The 16,110-nt window shown below is 30.7% G+C and overlaps 1 protein-coding gene across 1 annotated transcript in view; it reads right to left on the bottom strand.

Annotated features, from left to right (window-relative positions):
- PRL-1 (PRL-1 phosphatase) overlaps positions 1 to 16,110 on the bottom strand; it is a 133,767-nt gene that overhangs the window by 17,854 nt on the left and 99,803 nt on the right. The window lies entirely within an intron of this gene.

Below are 16,110 nucleotides of genomic sequence, written 5' to 3'. Positions count from 1 at the left end.
TGATGAAGACCTGAAACTCAGGTCGAAACGTCGGCATAAAATAAATAAATATGGTTTTGTTTATTTATGTTGTTCTTTGCTGACTGCACCCCCCGACAAGCTTCTCCAATCATTAAAAACCAATAATGAGGTGTAGATAGTTGACCGTAGATTAATAATTGAAGAAGATAATGAGTTATTAATTGAATTAAGCTGAGTTTAGCCAGCCAGAATCTTTGCTCCAAGCTCCTTGATGAAGACATGAAACGCAGGTCGAAACGTCGGACTAAATTTTGTGTTTTTTTGCTGGCCGCACCCCAACCATCTTCTTTAATTAAAAATCAATCGTAGAACATGATTTTTTCGTTTGGTTTTTTGATCTTTTTCTTTTCCTATTTTTTTATTACTTTTATTTTTATTGCTACTATTCATTTTTTACTATTATTAACCTAAATATCTATAAAAAATTCTATCTCTTAATCCAGTACACTTTTCCTGTTTTTCCTCTTTAATAAATATGGCAAATTTAATATGTGAACCACAACGAGCCATGATGGGTCATGGGTACTTAGTAAGGAAGCACTGTTTTTAGAACTGCAATTAGACAAGGAGGTGTTTTTTTCAAGATCACACTCCGCTAGATTTTTCCCCAACTAAGGGTGCCCACTTTAGGAGGCTGGGTGGGCTCCAGAACCCACAGGAGTATAAGATAAAATAACGATCTAAAATATGAAAAGTAAAAATTTAGAATAAAATAATACAGTGAAGTCTCACTTATACGAAACATTCAGTTATGCGAAGAATTTCTCAATTCCCTACAAAAACCCCTTAATTATGTGTATATAATTATCCATTTATACGAAACGTAGTTATACGAAACATCCAGTTATACGAAGGAAAGTTTGGACCCGCTTTATGTACATAGACCCACTTTATAAACATTTTTATTCAGTTCTACGATTTTTTTTTCTTACATGGCAAGACAAAAGACGAAAAATACCGTGAAAAACGAAACAATAAACAACTGTTTTCCGCGAATAACATCCGGTCCCATTGATTCTTTATGTTTACATTCTACTCCCTACTTTCGATTCAAAATGAAAATTTTCTGTCCCTCGTTAACGCCTGAAGTGAATGGGCGTGAAAAACCGAAACACCATCATGAGCAAAAAAAAAATCTCTTGCTGTGGAAGACAAAATTTAAATTTTAAAAGAAGTTGATGACAATCCGAATGTAACGAAAACTGAAATCGCGAAAAGATTAGAACTTCTAGGTGTCGAATCAGTAGCTTGGAATGCTGTTCAGACTACTACTATCGAAAAGTGCTTCAGTAAAGTAGGGATCGCTCCAGAAGATTTGGGACATGAAGAATCGGTGGTTTCTTTGAGGTGGAAGTTTTCAAAAAACCTCTGGAGTGGTCGAATTTTCTTCCCACAGTCTCTTCCGACATTATATTCGAAAATTTCGTAGAGTACGACAACAATCTGGCAGTCTGCGCGCCTCATAGCGACGAAGCCATAATCGAAGAAATTGCCCCAACCAAATTACCCCCAGCTCGGACGATTCCGATTCAGATGACGAAGATCCTTTGCCTCTTCCATTTTTGCAAAAGCTCTTGAAGCATTTGAAAATGTAAAACGTTTTATGTATGTGAAAGAAATTAGCGAGAAGGATTCTAACATCTTAACAGAATGCAAAAGAATGATATATTCAGCCAAAAGAAACAAACAAACATAACGTAATTTTTCTGCGTTCTTCTCAAAAATATACATACATAATATATCATTGTGTAATCACTTACGCGAAATATTCACTTATACGAAGAATTTTTGGTACCCTTTCGTATAACTAAGACTTCACTGTATATACAAATAAATATCTAACGTATTTTCGCAAATAATATATAAAACAAAAAATATTTATAATGATATAAATATAAACATACTTTAAAATGGAGTTAGTAAAGATAAAAAAGTTAAAAATAAATATTGTTTAAAAAAAAAAAAATAATAATAAAGAAAACCTAGCTAACACGATGGTACGATACCGATACCACCAATCGTTCTCTACCCCTGTCCAGTGACGCCCCCTCTGGACCTAAATCTATTAAATCAGTCTTAACGCAATCCTCCCATCTACGTTTACTCGTCGGTTCAGTGTTTATTAATATTTTAGGGATCCGTTCGTAAGTCCCACAACCTTACACATCGCAATGCTATAAACTGAATTATATTTACCGTTTATTTATTGTGCAGTTCCCTCAGTTCAGTATTGTACAGCCTTCTAAATTATCCGGTTAAATCATCCTTTTTCGGTCTAAATATTTTACGTAATACTTTATTTTCAAAAACCTTATGGCTCTGTTCTCCTATTAAGAGGCCACGTTTTGCATTCGTAAAGAACAGAGGGAAGGATAACAGTTTTGTAAATTCTAACTTTTAAGTTTTGGACAGAAGATATTTAAGTTTTTTGATATCAAAAAATAACAAGAATTTCCCGCCTTCATCTGGCTTTTATTTCCTCATCAATTTCCTGTTCAAACATATTTCCGCCTATATCTATGTCACCGAAATTTCTCCCATTTCTACTGATAATCAGATATTTTGTTTTATCCATTTTATTATTTAAAAAAGTATTAAAAATGAACATGTAATAGTAAAAAAAATTAATTAAAATAAAATGTAATAATATTAAAAATATATATATAAAATAAAGACAGGAATATTATATGACTAGCATACTCGACCGTATGTAATAGATTCTAGGCGGAGAGTCGGGTAGCTGTCAATGAAGTTACAAAATCTGGTGCAGTGAGCGCATCACACAACTTTCACTAACCACGTACAAAACATACACACATACACAAACAACAAGATTGGTGGGCTTGTGTTAATGTTATCACTATTTTTGTGATTTTCGAAAAATAAAACAAAAAACATTTAAATACCAATGATTGTGAACATTTTTGTATTTAAGGCTTTCTCGAGATGGTAATAAACAATAAAAATTTTATATTTGAAATACGACAGACATGGAATCCTCATACAAGACTGAAAAGACAGGAAACTGCTCGTCGATTCCGACTATTACAATATTTACTAGACAAACGGTCCAAACTTCCAATCCATTACAAAAGACTGATCTACATGACTATTAAAAGGCCTATTTGGACATACGGAGTTGAGCTATGGGGCTCCACTAAACCATCTAATTCCTCTCGAACAAAATCCTTAATGCTCCTTACTTCGTCACAAACCAAATCATCCATCAGGAATTCAATGTCCCCTATGTTGCGGCCAGAACCAGATACCAATCCTTCCATAATAAACTTCCCAACCACCCAAACCAACGCGTTTCTAACGTGGCTTCTCCTTCACTACCTAATAATCTTCCTAGGCGTCTGAAAAGAAGATGGCCTCGAGATCTTCTTCTTCAGAAATGTTTTTGGAGTTCTATCAATGGGTAGATTCTCTACATGTTTGTATCATGTTATAATATCACTTACAGCAAATTTACTTGATGTGTATATATGTATAGAGTTGTAAATATCAATAAATAAATTATTAAAAAAAAATTGAAATATTTTTTTTATACGATGAAAGGAATATGGTCGGGGTGCGGTCAAGAAAAACTCAAATAGTAGAAATATACTATTTTAATGAGCCAACGTTTCGCCCCACGTTGCAGGGCTTCTTCAGGGCTATTTTGACGGCAGTCAAAACTAAAAATGATTTTACTCCTTTTTTTCTATACGTTCATAATCAAAATGTGAGAAAGTTTGCTTTCTTTGGAACTATTTTTTCTTCTTTATGAAAACATAAAATCCAAATTATTTGGACGGGAAGAGTAGAGATGGTTGCAGGTTTCTATGGTTTCAATTTGATGATTGCAATAACGTTGGATTTGGATAAAATCCAGAGTACTTATTCATATTTACGTAAACCCCTAGGAAAATAAAAATCCTACTAAAAATATATTAGAAATTTTCGGATTCTATGAAAATTCGTACTTGAGGGTTTTTGAGAACTCTAAAAACGAATAGGACTAACTTCTGCATATAAAAATATTTGGACACCTGTACTCGAAGCGTCTTTTGGTTTTTATAATTCTTTCTAAATTTAAATTTATTTTATACAATCAAAAATATCTTTTTCGTGTTATACACAAAAACACAAATTAATTGATTGATCTGGATAATTCACTGGATATTATTTAATAGTACAAGTTAGCCAAAGAGGGTTCGAAAGATACAGATCCTCTGTCTTCCAAAATCACAGATACCTTTTACTCATTGTTATGTCTGAACAAAAAATGTATAAACTTAAATATACGAAAATATAAATAACATAACTAGTATAGAAAATATTATATTATACGAACTTATTTCCTCAGTTATAATTTGTTGCATAAAGAATGCTAAGTTCCTTGGATGGGACGAACCAAAATTCTGGACACAACTGTTGCAACTGGGCTTATGTGAACCACATGGAGAAACGCTGATAGATTTTGCAGAGTGTAGTGTTTATATAGCAAAAAATAATCAGAAAGCAGATGGTTTTTGCCTTTAGAACGCATCGACTTCAAAAAAGTGTACGATATGAATTCGTCTTAAAATAAGATTTATAAAAGTATCCCATGTCATGGGTAATTCCATAGTTAGATGAACTGGAGAAATAGAGAAGTTGAGAACTATACTTCAAAAGGTAGAATAAATACAACTGTCATGATAGTACAAGAGCCCAGTGAAGACAAAGTCAATTATTTCACTCCAATTTTTAATTACTATAATGAAACTACGTATAATTAGTAGTAAAAATTGATAAATCAGATAAGTACAGGTAGGGGAAAGATGTTTAAAAAGATGCATTTTCATTCGGAGCTCTTAATCTTTAAAACTACTAACAAAACTACAAAACTTAAGAGAACATCATTTAAAGTAGAGTAAATTTGCTATAATATGAGCCCTGATAGAGATATTTACTTTTAACTGGTTCCCGAGATACAGCTTTTTAAAAAGCAACATTTCGTGAAATATATGCTGAAAAATCAGTAATTAGTAAAATCTATATCTCAGGAACTATGAGAGGTAGAGATATTTATTAGCATTCAAATTAAAGCCAGTTTAATGTTCTATAGATTAGTTCATGACGTCTGCCAAGTATAGGTAGGGGTTATACGTTTAAAAAAATTAATTTTTCATTTTATGTGCTACCCAAAGATGTCCTCGTGACCTTATTGTAAACTGTTTTTAGAGTTCTACCATTGGGTAGTTTCTCTGCATCCTGTATCATATCATTATGTCATTATGATCAAATTTACTGGTTGTATTTTTTTATACAGTTGTAAATATCAATAAATAAATAAAATAATAAAAAATGTGCTACCCACTTCATACAATAGATAATATTGTAAACAAAAATAACTTTCTAAAATATTTCATTCTGAAAATCATTACAAAATCCTCTTTCTTTTTTTTTTTTTATACTTTTGAAAACTGTTCTTAGAAAGAAAAGCAATTAGTGTTTCAGAAATTTTACAAAAAATACTTTGGACTGTTGACCTGGTTAAAAGGTCTTTACCTCGTTTTGTAGAAAAAACTCTACGAAGAGACTCTAGAGTCATTTACATTTAAATTACGAACTAACACAAAGGTAACAGCGGTTGTAACTCTATTTTCTTTACGTAAATTATAAATATTACATATCGATTAATTTTCAATGTTCTATCGACTTTTCTTACTGCTACACATTTGCAAAAATATGGCAAATTAACGCAAGCACAAGCGAGTGGATGGGTTAGTTAGGGCTCATATTTTAGTAAATTTACTCTACTTTAAATGACGTTCTATTAGATTTACAAGGTTTTTAAAGATGAGGTGCTCGGAATGAAAAATTATTTTCTTAAACGTTTTGAAACAGCCGTCATTTTTATTCTCCCTACCTATAATTGGCAGACTCATCAATTTAGATTAGTAATTATACATAGTTTTTATTAAAGAAATAAAATATTTGTGTGAAATAACTGACTTTTGGAGCGGTTAGTCATGGAGGTAAAAAAGAATTGGGAGGTATTTTTTCTAGTAGGTAGGGAATCTCACACTGTTGTGTGACATTTTGTTTGTATCACTTTGTCTTTAAAAGATTTTTCTCGAGCCCCTCGAGAAGAAAAAAACCCAAACCCGCCTCCCCACAAAAAAAAAACCTCGTGTTCGAAATTTTGTTCGATTGTTACTTTCCTCTATTAGGGGTATTCATGATGTTGTGTTAAATGTTATAACTATAAGATTGTGAGCAGCCCTATTTGAAATCATGTTAAACGTTAAATGCATAAGACCCCCTAGCGGATTTTCTCAGCAACTTGTTGTATAAGCCTTTATGTTTATAACCTTCCTTCCAAACCCTCATGTTATTGTTTACTTCAGTTTTGATTTAAGTAATTAATTACAATATGCTTAGAGTGAGTGAAAAGTGGAATTTGTGTGAAAATTTAGCTTATGAAATGAAATGAAAAAATAACTTTATTCTGGGACATATGTCCCCTAAGAATAATTACATGGTTCATTTAGTGAGATTTTTATCTGGCGAGCGTTTACAAATTTTCAGATAGTAGAATGAAATTACATTGTTTTTTTTCTCAAAAAATGCCTTACCGATGAGCTACCCACTTCACACAATAGATAATATTGTTAACAAAAACAACTTTTTAAAATATTGCTATTTCATTCTGAAAATCATAACAAAAATCTCTCTTTTTTTGTACACTCTTAACAACTGTTTTTTTGTACTTCGAAAAGCAATTAGTGTTTCAGAAATTTTACAAAAAATACCTTCTCAGAAAACCCAGGTATCCATCTTACAGTTGACCTGGTTAAAAGGTCTTTATGTCGTTTTGTAGAAGAGACTCAAATGTCTTTTACATTTGAATTACGTAGTAACACAAAGGGAACAGCGGTTGTAACTTTATCTCTCTTTACGAAAATTATAAATATTACATATCGATTAATCTTCAATATTCTATCGACTTTTGCAAAAATATGGCAAATTAACGCAAGCCCAAGTGAGTGGACGGGTTCGTTGGATTGGCGTATAAAATAGTACAATAGCAGTTATTTCACATCAATTTTTGATTACTTTAATGAAACTATATTACTTGCCTAAATTGATGAGTCAGTTAAGTACAGTTAGAGGAATACAAAATGGTGGTGTTTCAAAATATTAAAAAAAAATTTTTTTTTATTCCGAGCTCAATATATTTGAAACTATCAAATACTCCAGAAAGCCTAATAGCACATCATTTGAAGTAGAATAAATTTGCTAAAATATGAGCCCTATTTGAGCTATTTACGTTCAATAGTTACCGAGATATAGCTTTTAAAAAACAATATTTCATAATAAATGCACTGAAAAATCAGAAGTTAGTGAATTTACTTTGAGAAATCTATATCTCGGGAAAAATGAGACTTAAAGAGGTCCATTAGCATTCAAATTAAAGCTAGTTCAATGTGATATAAAGTAGTTTATGATGTTTATCATCGTAGGAGAAGCAGTTTTCATGATGAGTTTGAAGGACGTAATGAGGAGCATCAAGGATTTTATGGGGAATTTTGGATTGTAAGGATTGGATACGGGAAGAATTTGATGGTTTGGTGGTGCCCCAGAGCTCAATTCCATATGTCCAAATTGGTCTGATTATCGTAGTGTATACTAATTTTTTGTAGTGAATGGGAAGTTTAGAGCGTTTATCAAGTAGGTGTTGTAGCAATCGGAATCTACGAGCAGTTTCTTGTCGTTTTAGTCTAGTATGGAGATTTCAAGTAAGTTTCTTGTCAAGATGGATTCATAAATAAAGAATCTGTTAAACAGGCGCAAGTCATCAATAGTTTAAAAACTTTTTGCTGGCTATTGTGGCTAGATCATCACTATGATTACATTACTCTATTTTGTCCCTCTTCACATTAATATTAAAACTATATGTATATTTTAACTACAATAACTATATATTAATTAAAAATCAATTTAATTTATTAAAGCAATAAAAAACAAGCCTCAAAAAAGTGAAAATATTATTTATATATAAATATATTATTTTATATCAAACTTTCAATTGTACTAAATTAATCTATCCTACATCCCTGAATCTAGCATTACTGGGTCTGATAGTATCGGAATAAATTTTCGTTAAAAATATAAAATTATAAAATATCCTACTAAATGCACCGAGACGTCTTAAAACTGCGGATAAAGATGAGCGTTATCTCGTTACTGAGTCGATAAGAGCAATTTATCAGGATGACTGTGACTAGTCAATATGAAAAAAAAATAGATAACTTTAATTCAATCAGAAAAAAACACAATACATTAGGTGAAAAAATTGCCATAACAATTAAAAAGTTTTAAGTGCTAAATCATTTTAGACAAAAAAGATGTTGACTTAGGAATGACGTACATGCTGGTGATATGCGATGTATTTTTGGCTTATACGAGTAGTAATACACTTACATATTCAAGTAGATTTCATTATAATGTTTAATTGGTCAATATTAAATAAATAATAAATATTATCTCTTAAAAGCATTGAATTTTTTTTATTCTATAATTTTCAATAATTGGACCAAGTAAAAGCTTTTCTCTGAATCTACCACACCATTTTTTATTTTATTATTTTTTTTTTTTTAGATTTGTCAACAGATTTATAGTACTAATATAATATATTAATTATTATATGATATATTATAATATATTAATAGCCCAAGATGAGAAAAAAGGAAGTTATCTCACCCCGATTTTTGATGGCTTTAATAAAAACTATGTATAATTACTAGTCAAAATTGATGAGTCTGCCAAGTAAGTATAGGTAGGAGGAATAAAAATGGCGGCTGTTTCAAAACTTTTAAAATACATTAATTTTTCATTCGGAGCTCTATATCTTAAAAACTATCAACAACACTAAAAAATCTAAGAGAACATTATTTAAAGAAGAGTAAATTTGCTGAAATATTAGCCCTAAAAGAGATATTTACGTCAAATAGTTCTCGAGATATAGCTTTTTAAAAAGCAAAATTTCTTAAAAATCTTATGAAAGATTAGTAGTTAGCTAATTTATTTTGAGAAATCTCAGGAACGATGACGTTTATGACCTTTACCTTTGTAGGAATAGTAGTTTTCATGATATTTGTTAAAATAAATTGATTTATAGTTGTTCGGACAATAAGCTTGATTTATGAAAAACTTCATTTCAGAAACCATTGGACGTACAGATGTTTGCCAGCGCTCAAATTAAAGCTAGTTAAATTTACTACACAATAGTTAATAATGTTTATCTTTGTAGGATTAGTAGTTTTTATGAAATTTGACAAAATAAACTCACAAAATGTTAAATTATAGTTGTTCGTATAAAATGTTGGATTTTTTAAAATATATATCTCTAGATCCATAAGACGTCATCCACACATCATTTAATTTACTATTTTTTTTTTAGTTTATGACACTTATCTTCGTAAGGGTAGTAGTTTTTATGATATTCATATATGAATATAAATTTGGCAAATGAAAATTTGTTCGAACAACTATAAATCAATTTATTTTAGTAAATTTCATTTAAACTATTACTCCTACGAAGATAAACATCATAAAATACTTTATAGCTCATTAAACTAGCTTTAATTTAAATGCTAATATACATCTGTACGTCAAATGGTTTTTGAGATATATATTTTTCAAAATAAATTCACTAACTACTGATCTTTCAGTACGTTCATACAACATTTTTATGAAATGTTGCTTTTTAAAAAGCTATATCTCGAAAACTATTTAACGTAAATAACTCTATCAGGGCTCATATTTTAGCAAATTTCCTCTTCTTTAAATGACGTTCTCTTAGGTTTTCTTGTGTTGTTCTTACTTTTTGAGATATAGAGCTCCGAATGAATAATTAGTTTTTTTAATCGCTTGGAAACAGCCACCATTTTTTATTCCCCCTACCTATACTTGGCAGACTCATGAATTTTGACTAGTAATTATAAATAGTTTTCATTAAAGTAATCAAAAATTGGGGTGAGATAACTGCCTTTTTTTGTCCTCTTGGGCTCTTTTACTAATTCCACATTGTGAATAAAACTAACTTTTTTTGTGACAGTATTAAAAAAAAAGAATGTATTCCTTGATCACAGAAATGTATAAGTGCCTCTATACGTTTCCAAAACAAGGGCAAATTCGCCCACAAGCAAGCGTGTGAATGGGTTATTTGTATTGGGTGTTACAAGCTGGCATTTGCGGCCGACCGGTAAGGTGTCGGCTTTTGTCACAAACCAAAGCGTGCTTGTGCTACATTCACACTTGCTTCAGTTGTGTGTTTTCAGTTTACATTGTTTTAGAACAGATGAATATTTTGATATATGATGAATAGTGCTTTCCGTGTTTTAATTAATTAAAAAATTTTCCCAGCCTTCGGATTTAATTATTAACTCTTGTTTAAGATTGTATATTAAATTCTATCGAATCGGTGTAAATATATTGTTTCAAATCTTGTTAATAAACTTTAGCACATCATTTTTGTTTTAGCATGGGAAAAACATGTATTTATGAAGACATTGGTCTACACACTTTGGTATTTAACATGGTAGAACATTTTACATTTAACACAACACCATGAATACTCCTAGACTCTCAACCATGTTATATGTTATATCGTTTTAACAAGGAAAAAGAAGGGAATATTTCTACATTTAACATGAGTTTTTCCATTTAATACCGCTTCAACATGTTAAACTAAAGATCATGAATACCCCTATTATATGTCTAGGTTATTAAATTAACAAGTTTCTAGAACGAGGGTAGACTTTATAGGTTATGTAGTACCATTTATATGAATTTTTATCTAATTTTTATATAACCTACATTCCGTTACATTAAGTTTAGTTTGATTTAACCTATCTTCATTTTGTTCCTTTTAATAATGAAAACAGCGTAAATCGAAATGGAATAGCTGAAAATATTAAAAAGAACCGTGTGAATTTGCTTCTTTTATTTACCAAACATTTTGTTATGGCAACAATGTAACCTCCCTGCTTTGTCTGTCTATTGTTAATGTTTCATTTGTTTTCCTCTCATTTGTGTTCAAATATTTATGTCTACATTTAAATGAATAAAAACCTTTCTAAAGCTTCTAATTTGTGATTTGATTTATATCTACCCAATTCAAAACACATTTGTACAAGGCTTGGATTTGCGGGCAGTGTCAAACGTGAAGATATAGCTGAAGGATTCACCTCAACTGGTTTGAAGCAGTTTGATAAAAATATGTAAAATATTCTGCAGACAAATGGATTGGTCCGCTCTAGTTCTCAAAGCCTCAACTGTAATATGACTCAATAAAAAACATTTTGGAATCTGCAGATAAACTTTGATGTATAACTATTTCAGCCTGTTTGCATTAGTGAACATAATTTTAAATTTGCCATCACAATCTAATACTTAATGCTAATTCGAGTTGAGATATCAAATTTTAAAATATTTAAACAAACAAAAAAAAAAATACTAGAGAATTATTTTTCAGTTTTACATTATCAATGGCTGACGCAATTAGAAGACGTAATATTTATTTCGCTAATGTTTGAAATACATATCTGCCTCTCAAGTGGTTTACAATCTCAATCATAACAGCACGCTTTTTAGATTAAGAAAGCCGTGATCGAGGGCGTGGTAGAGCCTGCTAGAATAGGGAGGTTATATAACCTATTATTTTATAATGGTTTTCAGTTATTTAATACTTTTTGCTCCAAATTATTAAAAATACCTAAGTCGTAAGTAACTTAAATTACATATTTAAGTTACATTAAATTACATAACATGCCTGGGATGAGACAGCAAATGTTTTGGTAAAATCGACTAAGCATACGTGCCACTTACAGAATAAATTTTTGAATTTTTTTTTCGATTTTATCGATAGTTGATGATGTTAAGTTGATATAAAATTAAAAATTAATGAAATTGTGGCAAAGTAAGGTGATTTGTCTGTACTTAATGATCTGGGCAGAATAGCCTGCAAAATGTTTTTAAATAATTAGACGTGAGCTGTAAATTTATATTTTAGATTGTTCTTAGGTATGGCAGAAACGTTGGACTGTTGATGAGTGTTGAGACAACCTGCATACCAATTAATTTATTTAAAAATGTATATTTACTTATATTCTCCATTCACTTAATCATTATTAATAATATACAATATTTTTATAAAATTACGAATAATTAAATTGTACGGTACATGATATAAACAGGTACAAAGGTTGATAAGATTTATGTACTTATAATGTAAAAAATTAGTAAATGGACTAGATAATACAAAGTTATTTATTTATTGAAATTAGAAACCATATAAAAAAATACAATATTTTTTTTAATTGTTGAGGAGAAAAAAAACTTCCAAATAGAATATAACTATTCTATATTATGCTTGTACAATGTTTCAACAATATTAGGCATGTTGGTATGTCCAAAGAGGTAGGTAGTGTCCAATATAGAGCATTGGTTTGTGATAGATGAATGCACCAACAGTGAAAGACAATAATTTAAATATAGTTAGGAAACAATTTTAAACTATGATTATATTGATGACATGATTTCAAAATGGAAACTGAAAAAAATGACAAATATGATTACAAGAATTTTAAATATTAACATATAGATAAAAACATGTAGATAAGAATAACTTAATTGTTATAATTTTAAGATGTGAAGGTGTATGAGTATGGAATGTACAACCAAAATATAGAATAGTTTATATTCTGTTTGGAAGTTTTTTTTAAATAGAACAATTTAAAATATTAATATAATAATATATTTCTTAAAAAGAAAATCCAGAATACTATAAATAAAAATAAATGTTTCAGAATACATGATAATCTTGGAAAGAAACCACCTAATGGTAGTACTTCAATCATTGCTTTAAATTAGATCTCGTGGCCATCTTTTTTTCAGACACCTCGGAGGATTATCAGGGATATCTAAGATGAGAGATTAAGAATTAATAGGTTTGGATGGGTAAATATTTTGGAATGAAAGGAAGTATGTCTCTTTCGAACATGATATACAACGAATAGGATGTGGAGGTTTTTAGGGATGAGTTTATTTGTGACGTAATAAGGAGTATCAATGATTTTACGGAGGATTTTGGATTGTAAGGATTTGATGGTTTGGTGGAGCCGCAATGCTCAATTCCGTATCTCCAAATAGGTCTTATTATCATAATGTACAAGGGTTTTTGTGGTAAATAAGAACTTTAGAGGGTTTGTTAAACAAGATATACGAAAATTCGATATTTAATATATATAATATGTTTTTTAAATATAGAACTAAAAATAAGGATTTTTCCTTGAAAATGAATAAATAATAACTTTTAGTAACTTTTCTAAAGAAAAACTGAACAACTACCGAAAAATTTAGTCCAACATTTGGACAAACTGTTCCTAGAATGGTTTAATAATTCCGATAATATTCCAAGAACGACCCGTTTAAATTTCGTCCGCAGCAAATTCTACGAATCCAAACCCACGCAAAGAGGTTAAACAACGTTCGCCCATAGAGGTAGAAACAATCTTCACCGTTAAATGAGGTATTAAGGTTTTTACAGGAAAAAACAGTTAAATAAAAAACACAAGAGGATCTTGGCGCGTGACAATTAAAGATAATCGGATTCGGAGCTACGGAATATTTATAAACGATATCTATGAGATAACGAAGACGTCAGTTCATTAAAGCAAATATCTCAAGGGACTATTCAATAAATATACATTACTTGTACACACACAATTACAGTATAGGTACATAATACAAACTAACACATTACAAAACAAGCGTAATGTTTTATCATTATACAAACATATAAATGCAATGAAGACTGATTCAAACATTCATACATTATAGTGTTTACGATAAACGAAGACATAATTTGGTACAAAAGTGTAACGAAAACCCGAAATCCGAAAAAATCACTGTTACCAAAATGTAACCAGCTAAAAATGGTAAATGGTACAAGAGAACCTATAAATTCAATTCCCCTTCTAGAATTATCATCAGGAACTTTTTAATTCGATTACTCAGACTTATAATTTTTATGTAAATTTATGTTTTTGTAAGGACAAAAATAAACCGCTAAGGTTAATAAACAATGTATTTTCACCCAATTGATTGAATTTTAAAATATGCAATCTTATACTGATCTACACATTTGCCACTTGTCGCAAATCCAAGATTTTTGACCATTGTTGGGTATTACATTATCAAAACGAACACTACGAAGATTGGCAAAATGTAAGGAATCGTAAATATGAGCTAAGTAAGTGGTAGACGATAAAAATTCATATAAATACTACATAACCTATAAATTTAATCTTAAATTTTAATCAGAAACTTACTAATTTAATTACTTATACATATAATGTCTTCGTAAATAGATATTTATCGTGCTAAGTTAAATAAAAAATAAAATAACAAAGTTTGAAACAATGTATTTAATTAATAGAATATTAAAATATACATTTTTTAAAAAAATTTATTTAATGTGATTTACAATTGTACAAATAATAAATACAATAAGTAAATATGTTGTATGTTTTATTTACACTTGAAAATCTTGGGAAGGAACCACCCATTCGTGGTACTTAAAGCTTTAATTTAAATTAGAAGGTCCCGTGGCCATCTTCATTTCAGACGCTTCGGAGGATTATCAGGGATTGTTAAGGATGAGAGATTAAGAATTAATGGGTTAGGATGGGTAAGGAGTTTGGATTGAAAAGACGCATATCTGTTTTGGGCCAAATCTGAAACGAATGGGATCTTAAGGTCTTTGTGGATGAGTTTATTTGTGACGCAATAAGAAGCATCAATGATTTTACGGATGATTTTAGATTGTAAGGATTGGATACGGGAGGAATTTTATGGTTTGGTGGAGCCCCAGAGCTCAATTCCATATGTCCAAATTGGTTTGATTATCGTAGTGTATACTAATTTTTGTAGCGAATGAGAAGTTAAAATACACAATCTTAAAGAAGAAATGAATACTTTAATTAATTAAAACACGGAGAGTACAAATATTCGTCTGTTTGCAGTTCTAAAACAATGCACACTGAAAACAAGCGTGTGGATGCAGCACTAGCGCCCTATGATTTGTGCCCAATAATCGGCCACAAATTCAGGCCAACTTGTACCAGTCAATCTAAAATCCCATCCATATCCTTGCGTATGCGTGAATTTCCCATTGTTTGGCAAACGTACAGTGGTGCCTGCAGGCAAAAAGTATTTTGATTGATATGAAGTGAAACAACGAAGAATTTGCCTGGGTCAGAAGTAAAATCGAATTCTCACCTATGCTACTTTGCAAACGCAAATAATAAATTTTCGACTTGATCATGATTTCATTGAGGTTAAAGATATATTGTTTCAAGATACACTATGCTTTGAATCTTTATTATATGGGAAAACTAAGTGACTTTAATTAACTTTAATTATGGGGAATTTTCTGACAAGCAGCAGAGCGGAATTACGACGTTTCGATTACACAGTTGGCCGAACAGATGTAAGATGCGTCATAATACAAGCACCTAGAATAATAATAAGGAACGTTCTAGATCACAAGGGTGATTTTTTTATACCGAAGCTAACCGGTTAGGAAAGCAAAGTTTTCAATAAGACTGGCCAGGAAATCGTTAAGAACAATTGGTTATTGCAAGACTAGCTTAACTCCTGACTTGACCACTCTTTCGGAGCTCAGGCTTAACTATTTCTGACTGCGTACCCTCTCCACTACACTCCTTCCAAGCATGGGTCTAGAAAAGTGTCATCATGTTATGGTAGAATAGTTCAATTAAATAAAAAATAGGTGGAATTAAAAACCAGATTAAATTTCAGTTAAGTAGTTTTTGGTATTTGTAATTTTATTACTTTGCTAAATCCTGACAAATCCCACCAGATCATCTTTACTCTCCGTCGTAAACCTCTGCCCTCCTGTCCTACAGTATCCTTTCTAAATACTCCACTGACGCCTGTTGAACAGATTCGATACTTAGGACTCCATCTTGACAAGAGACTTACTTGGAATCCACACACAAGACTGAAACGACAAGAAACTGCTCGTAG

The sequence above is a fragment of the Halyomorpha halys genome, unplaced genomic scaffold (genome assembly GCF_000696795.3).
Source record: "Halyomorpha halys isolate HHAL.00 unplaced genomic scaffold, Hhal_1.1 Scaffold349.1, whole genome shotgun sequence".
NCBI lineage: Eukaryota > Metazoa > Arthropoda > Insecta > Hemiptera > Pentatomidae > Halyomorpha > Halyomorpha halys.
Note: the sequence above shows the minus strand (reverse complement) of the source record. Positions and strands in the feature narration are given on the sequence as shown.